Below are 7,898 nucleotides of genomic sequence, written 5' to 3' on the forward strand. Positions count from 1 at the left end.
TGCCTTACATCATCGACAGGGTTTTACTCAAAAGCATACCACAACAATTTCAGGTGTTTCGTTTTCATCATCCTCCTTCCAATCTTTGTTAACATAACGGTTTGATAAACAAAAGTGAATGAGAGGAGTATTTTTGTTTTTTAACATAAATGAGAAACGAGTGAATACGAATGGATCAGTTCAAAAGATGCATAAACATTTCATTAATCTTACCAATTCAAATAAAACAAACAAATGCTTAAAAGCAATTAACAATCAACATGCAAGGAAACTACAAAAGAAGTGTTGAAACAACTAAATGATTGCCAGCTTTAGGGAATTGACTTCTTCAAACTTGAAGGTTGGGATCAACAAGCTTTTTGACATTGGCATGATGATCTTCAAATTCTTTTCCTTCAATCTCATCGTTGAACACAGCCTTCTTGAATCCACTACTCACTTCTCCTTTTCTTTCATTGGTATGGGTCGTGACATTGGAAATCCAAGGCGGTATCTCAATGCTCTTACCAGGAAACAATGATAGCTCATTAGCCACATCCCTGACATCTTCCTTGTGGTACAAAACCTTGAGGGGTCTCAAGGGTCCTTTACCTTTCTCATTACCTGGCTCAGAAATCAAGGTATATGTACCTGAGCCTTCCTCCTTGAGTGTTAGTGACCCTATGTCAATCAATCCTTGCAGCTTGAGCTTAAAACTCTTGCATTCCTCGATGGAGTGCCCCATTGTTCCAGTATGGTATCCGCACTTGATCTTCGGGTGATCTTCTTCAAAGATTAAGCTCTTTTTGTTAATCAACTCTCGTACCAAGGCTTTCAGCGCTAAGCAAGAATCCAGGTCATGTCCCAATGCCCCTTTATGGAATTCATATGTTGCATTTGGATTGTACCATGGCAGGTATGGTGACACAGGTGTGAGAGCTCGAGGGGTCACCAAAGCATTCTGGATTAGTTGTGGGTAGAGCTTGCTATATGGCACCATAATTGGGTCATTGTGATTTTCGTTCCTCTTGTTCTGATTCTGATTTTTGTTATGAACCTGACTTCGATGATTTTGAGGAGGAATAGCCAGAGGATGTTGATGATGACATCTTGAGGGAGGGCCATATGCCGGTAGACGAGGAGCTTCCACATGGAATTTCCCTTGACTTGAGGTAACACTAGATGGATGTGGAGTAGTAACTCTCTTTGTTGCAGCAGCGTATATTGGGTGACCCTCTTTTCTCAACAAGACTTGCAGGGTTTCCAAGACCCATCTCATTTGGCTCTTCAAAAGATTAAGTTCCTCCTTCAGTGCTTCTTGGCTTTTCCTTAGCTCGTCCATCATCTCCTGAGACATGGTTCTTTGTTATAAACGCGTGTTGAGAATCACTATGGACAAAGGATGGGTGAGTTTTTTTTTGGTATTTTCGAGAAATGATATGAAATGCATGATGACGAATGCATATGCAATGGTATATGAATGGATGCAATGTATATTTTTTATGTTTTGGTATGCAAATAAAAATGCAATCCAAGTAGTTAGAGTCTGGGATAACATGAGTAAAACATCTTACTAGGTAGGCTCCTTAACAGATAGTTCTAGGATTTCTACCCATAAACCCACTCACGGGATAGTTTCTACATTTTTGATAAGGTTCCCAGAGTCATGGACCATAATTGTATCAACATCATGCAACAGGCTAGCCGTTTTATGACAAGAGTGACGCAAGGTCTCTTCTGAGAGGGGTTTTCATGTTGGGTGCAAAAAGGAGAGGCCCTTGGAGTCCATCATTATGCAACCACTAAAGCAGGAACTGGTTCTAAGAGGGGCTCCTAGAGTCATGGATCCTTCATGAATCAACGTCATGCAACAGGCTAGCTGTCTTATAACGAGATCTACAAACAGGTATACTCTAGGGGAGTCTTCATGCTAGACACGCAAGGAGTGGCCCTTGGGGACCAACACTACACAACTTCCAATTCTAACTTATGTGTTCTCTCTTCTTTTTCCAAAGCTCGGGTGTAGAGCTTTATTCATGATATCAAAATCCCAACACCCACACATAGATATATATACAGATATAAAAATGCGATAAAACAGAGATAAAGAAAGCATATAACAAAGGAAGAAAAAACAAACAAACACAACTAACACACTTACAAAAACCTAACTAAACTAGGGTTGACTCACTTAGGGATGTTCCTGTCCCCAGCAGAGTCGCCATCTGTCGCACCTCGAAAAAATGGGGATACGACTTCAAAACGAAGCGCGATCGCACGCTCGCAATGATGGACTGAACAGAGTCGCCACCGAACTTTATTTATTCCTAAAAAGGAAAGGGGAAATATCGATAAAACCCAAGAAACAAAACGACAATGATTATGGTCGTCGCAACCAAATCAGGGTTCGGGAGTCGATTACGCAAGGGGAAGGTATTAGCACCCCTCACGTCCGTTGTACTCAACGGGAACCATTAGGTCAGTTGTGTGCATTAATGTTAGTTTGAAATGTTAGGCTTTTCGAATTATTAGGTGGGAAAGAAAGAATAAAAGAGAGGAGAATATTTTTTGATTTTTAACGAAGGACTAAACCTAAGTTTTTTATTGGTGGGCCTGACAAGATTTATAAATCCTGCTCCTACGTATCTCAAAAGAGAAATCAAGGCTTACGTAGTTCTGGGTAGAAAAATGTTTGTTTGTTGGTCGATTTTAGCGAAAGCTATATTGTATTAATCGACAAAAACATCGTTTTACCCAAAACAGATGAGGAGTGGACGCATACCACACATCGAACGGATTTATAGATCTACATTCGAAAAAGCGTCACTTATCTCGACTCAACAATTGTGGCCGAAACATTGTTTTGTATCACTTAAGACAAGATACCTTTCGTTTATGAAAAGGTTTTTTGATTAGTCGCACGGCGGCGAAAAAGAGTTTGATTGGTTGGATTTATTTTGAGTGATGGCGAGAACTTGGATGAGCGAGATATACATCTCGAATCCTAGCCTCAGGAGTGCACGGTATTCACCATGTTCCATTTTCATCTTCATTGGCAAAAGTATTTAATGGAGATTAAGTATTTTAAGGTTTGATTGAGAAAGGGTTTGAAGAAACCACATTGACAATTTTAGACGATGGCGAGAGTTAAGATTGGCGAGGCATCCGCCTCGAATCTTAATCTCAGGAGTGCACGGTATGCACCATGTTCCATTTCCATTTTATTGAAAAGGTGTTGAATAAGGATTAAGTATATATTTTTTGAGTTTGGAAAGACGGATATTTGATGAGGACGAGACATGAGCCTTGAGATCAATCACTCGGGGTTCCACTGGAATGCTAGATTCCAATGGCCCTTTTTTATTCGAATTATTTAAGAAAAATATTTGAACAACGAACACTTGATGAGAATCAACTATTCAAAGGGTTACGCCAGAATGCTTGATCCCAACGGTCCTTCTCCTTGTCCAAGTTAATTAATGTGTTTTTAGAAAAAATGAACAATTACTCCAAAACGCGTGGTTCAAGACCGATCATTCAAGGGTTCTTACCGGAATGCTAGATTCCAATAGTCAACTTCTTTTGAGTTATTCAAAAAAATGTTTTAATATTTTAACTTAAATAGTAAAGCGTTTTAATTGGGATAAGAAACAAATTAATCAGATTAAAATATATAACTTGGGGTAGGATCAAAGTTTAAGAAAGTAGTCATAAGTATTTTATTCTATTAATTAGTCAACATCAATACTAGATATTTATTTAATTATTTATTCGTAATATTCTAACAATAATAAATAAAACTACAAAGAAAATGATATTATATAAAAATAATAATTCTATAGTTATTCAAACATTTAGAGAAAATGGCAAGAAATTAAGTTGAAGAAAAATACAATTATATTCTTTTATGTCTAGTAAAATAAGGTGAGAGAATAAGACCAATTTAATATTAGACATATGCATATTATTTATAAAAAAATCTGAAAATAAAACAATTAAATACTTTTTTATAACAACAACAAAAAATAAATTAAACATAACTTTTTTGTTTTTTATAACATAATCTAATGATAATAATAAATATATTTAAATTAACTTTTTTTATATTTTTATAACATAATTTAAAATAATGATGAAAATAACTAAATTAAATATTATTTTTTTTAAAATTCTTATAACAAAATCTAAAAATAATAATCAAACTAACTAAATTAATCATTATTTAATATTTATTATAACAATCTAAAAATAATGATGAAAACGACTAAATTAATCTTTTTAATATTTTTTATAACATGATCTAAAACTAATGATGAAAATAACTAAATTAAATTTTTTTAAAATAATTTTTATAACATAATCTAAATTTAAATAAAATAAAAGGTAAAGTTATTTTTTTGAATTTTTATAACATGATCTAGAATTAAATTAAATAAATGATAAACTCTTTTTTTTGGAATATTTTCATGACATGATCTAGAATTAAAAGAAAATAAATGGCAAGCCCTTTTTTGGAATATTTTATGGCATGATTTAAAATTAAAAGTAAATAAATGGCAAACTTGATTTTTTGGAATATTTCATGACATGATTTAAAATTAAAGAAAATAAATACTAAACTTATTTTTTATGAATTTTTATGACATGATCTAGAATTAAATGGTAAACTTAATTTTTGATTTTTATGATATAATCTAAAATTAAAAGAAAATAAATCGTAAACCTCTTTTTTGGAAATTTTTATGATATAATCTAAAATTAAAAGAAAATAAATCGTAAACCTCTTTTTTGGAAATTTTCATGATATAATCTAAAATTAAAAGAAAATAAATGTTATATTTGATTTTTTATTTTTATTTTTATGACATAATCTAATAATAATAATAAAAATAACTAAATTAACTTTTTAAATATTTTATAACATAATCTAAAATACAAAATAATAAATAGAAAACTCTTTTTGTAATTTTTATTAATATGACTTATATGTATTTATCTATTTATTTTTATTTTTAAAAAATAACAAAAGAATAAGTTGATTTAAATGTTTTAAGAAACAAAGAAAATAAAATAAACGGTTAATCGAAAATGCAAGGCTTATGACCGAGTATTCGAGGGTTCCCACCAGAATGCAAGATTCGAATGGTCCTCTTCTTTCGAGTTTGTTTAAGAAAAGATTTTTGTAAGTTATAGTAAGAAATTATAAAAGATATAAATAACTTGCCTATTCCTAAGTCTAGGGGTAAAACCGTCAATTCATAATTATGGTTAATATTGAATTAAACTTCTATTTTATGAAAATCAATTAAATCCTAAACTCATCCAATTAACCCAAATCCCTAATTAATATTCTAAACTAATTACCTAATATTCCTAATTAAATCTACTATATAATCAGGAATATTCTAAATTTCCAATTAAAAGCTAATTGACAAAGAAAAAAAATGGGCTTTTGCGATGGAAAGGGGGTACCGGCCCATATTTGTAAGGGTGCAGGGAGTAGTCTATTTGGGCTTTAGTCCAAACCAAGCCCAAACCCCATGAGTTAGTATTCATAATATGATGCCAAAAACGCGTATGCAAATAAGCTACGAAAATAAATCAAGGTGAAAAGCGCTTATGCAAATAAGCTACGAAAACAAATCAAGGCGAAAACAAATCAAGGCGAAAACAAATCATGGATTCACGTTTACAATAACAACATCATGCTTCATATCAGAGCATCGCGCTCATCACTATAGCTCATGGATTCGTGTTCTTGGATTTATTTCGACATCATTCATGGAAGTTCGTAAAACCGAGGCGAGACTCAGATCGAAACGAGAAATGACTCACCGAATTTCCAAGAACAGGTACGATTTCCTTGTCCTCCCTTCGCTTCGTATTCTCCTCCCGTCCCTGAAAACCTAGGTTTTTTCGTGGTTGCCTCCAAAATTAGGTTTTTTTCTCTGTTTTCGAATTCCCGTTTCATGGTGGTCGCCTCCTCTTTTTATACTCACTACCTAGGGTTTTCAGGTTAGCTTATGGAGATCGAAACAGGTATCTCTGCGAAACCTTTTCGGTGTTCAGAATTTGGTCTTCCCTATTTGATGCTTGGATCCGGAGAAGGTAACACAAAACTAACTTTCTTCTTTGAATTTTGTCTCAACTCTCTTTTGGGATATTTTTTTGAAATCTTACCGTTACCAATTACTTTGTTTACTGTAGTGAAAACTTAGTGAAAGCATGAGTAACTTCGGTTTACAGACTTCTTCTTCTACTTTGTGATACAGGCTATAGCACAGCGTTTCTGAATCATCACAGCAAGAGATATACAACTTTAAAAGTAATGTGCTTTGAAAAAAGGTATATACTGTCACTAAAATGGATAAACTTCTCTGATAAAAATGGATTGAAGTTGAGTTCTTCTGTTTTGCGTTTTCTTATGTAGGTGTTTTTGTTATGGAAATCCTAGGGTGGAGTTCTAGTGTGGATGAAGTTCTTAGATCCGCTTCTGGTTCGGTTGAGGATGTGAAACTGTTTTGCTGTGATCAAACTCAGGTTTGAGAAGAAGTTCTTTTTGGGTGCGGTTGGTTTTCTTGATTTCAATTGATTTTGTTCATACCGTGCAGGTTAACCATTTGCCTTGGAAGTTATGTTAGAGGCTGCTATGGAGTTTTCGGTTTTGTATGGAGGTTAACCAACCAATTAGTAAGGGCAGATTCAGGTTGTGGCTTTGAATCGTGCTGTTGGAGGTTAGGTGGATATCATTTGGGTTGAAATTCGTTGGACAGTTGGAAGTTCGGTTGGAATTTGTTATGGTTCTATTCTGAATTCAGTTGAAATTTGGAAATTCGGTTAGATGTTGGTTTTTACTAAAGTTCTATTAGTGAAGTGATTTAGAAAATGTTGTTAGATAGTGAATTATTCTTTTGTGCAGTTAGTAAAAATGTTGTTATGAATATTGTTAATTTTGTTAGATGTTGAATGTTGTTAGTTCAATTGATTATAATGCTTTTAATCGAAACTGATGGAAATATGTTATATTAGCTAATGTGAAGTGAAAAATCAGAATTGAAACGAACATTGTATTTCTTACCAATTCCTGTTATGGAACGAAAGGCGTCGCCGTCATAGCTTATTGGAGAACTGTTTTGGAGTTGTTATAAGTTTAGGATGGGATTACTTGATGTCTTGTTATTTGTTAGCTGCTGCAGCTTGGATTAATGTGAATATGCCTGGGACTTGGATTAATGTGAATATGCCTGGGACTGATACAGGTTATTGACTGTTGATGTTTGTGCAGGATCCTTTGGTTTGCAACTTGCAGGTGTGATGCATAATTGGTTAATTACTGCAGAATTTTGGACATATTTGCTTCAGGAATGAATAGAAAGTCTGAAGGTTATTGGTTAGCTTGGGAATTTCGGCTTGGATGCGGCTACGGAGCGCATTGGATGGCGGGGCTGTTTTGGAATTCTTATGGAATGCTATGGCCTTGATGATATTGATTCGCCACTGTTAAAAAAATCATATGTAATGGATTGAGATATATAGAATGTATTGAAATGGTTGGGTAGTGACTATCGTAATTTATGGAAATGTGGTAATGGTTGTATAATGTTATGGTTTTGTGGTTTATGTGCTTTGAGCGCAAATGTATTTTGGAATTGGAATGAAATTGGTAAATGCAATGGTTATCTAGTGTCGGAAACTTATGACATTTACATGAAAAAAAATGGTTGTAACAAACTTGGTTTGAATGAAATGAATTTGTGATTATAGAAATGGATATGGATTTTTTGAAATAATCTAAAACTCATCTAAATGTCAATTTAAAATAAAAAAAACAATAAAACCAATTAAAATCAAATTAGTCTATAATTTGTTAAAATTACTTTGATATCAATTCTAACATTTATTTAAAAATTAAAATCAAT

The 7,898-nt window shown here is 33.4% G+C and overlaps 1 long non-coding RNA gene across 1 annotated transcript; it reads left to right on the forward strand.

Moving 5' to 3' along the window:
- Positions 1 to 6,263: 6,263 nt before the first annotated feature.
- LOC127115599 (uncharacterized) lies at positions 6,264 to 7,639 on the forward strand. The gene is made up of 3 exons (XR_007800798.1): positions 6,264 to 6,324; positions 6,410 to 6,519; positions 6,591 to 7,639. It is a non-coding gene; the product is annotated as an uncharacterized LOC127115599 (long non-coding RNA).
- Positions 7,640 to 7,898: the final 259 nt, after the last annotated feature.

The sequence above is a fragment of the Lathyrus oleraceus genome, chromosome 1 (assembly GCF_024323335.1).
Source record: "Lathyrus oleraceus cultivar Zhongwan6 chromosome 1, CAAS_Psat_ZW6_1.0, whole genome shotgun sequence".
In the NCBI taxonomy this organism is placed as follows: domain Eukaryota; kingdom Viridiplantae; phylum Streptophyta; class Magnoliopsida; order Fabales; family Fabaceae; genus Lathyrus; species Lathyrus oleraceus.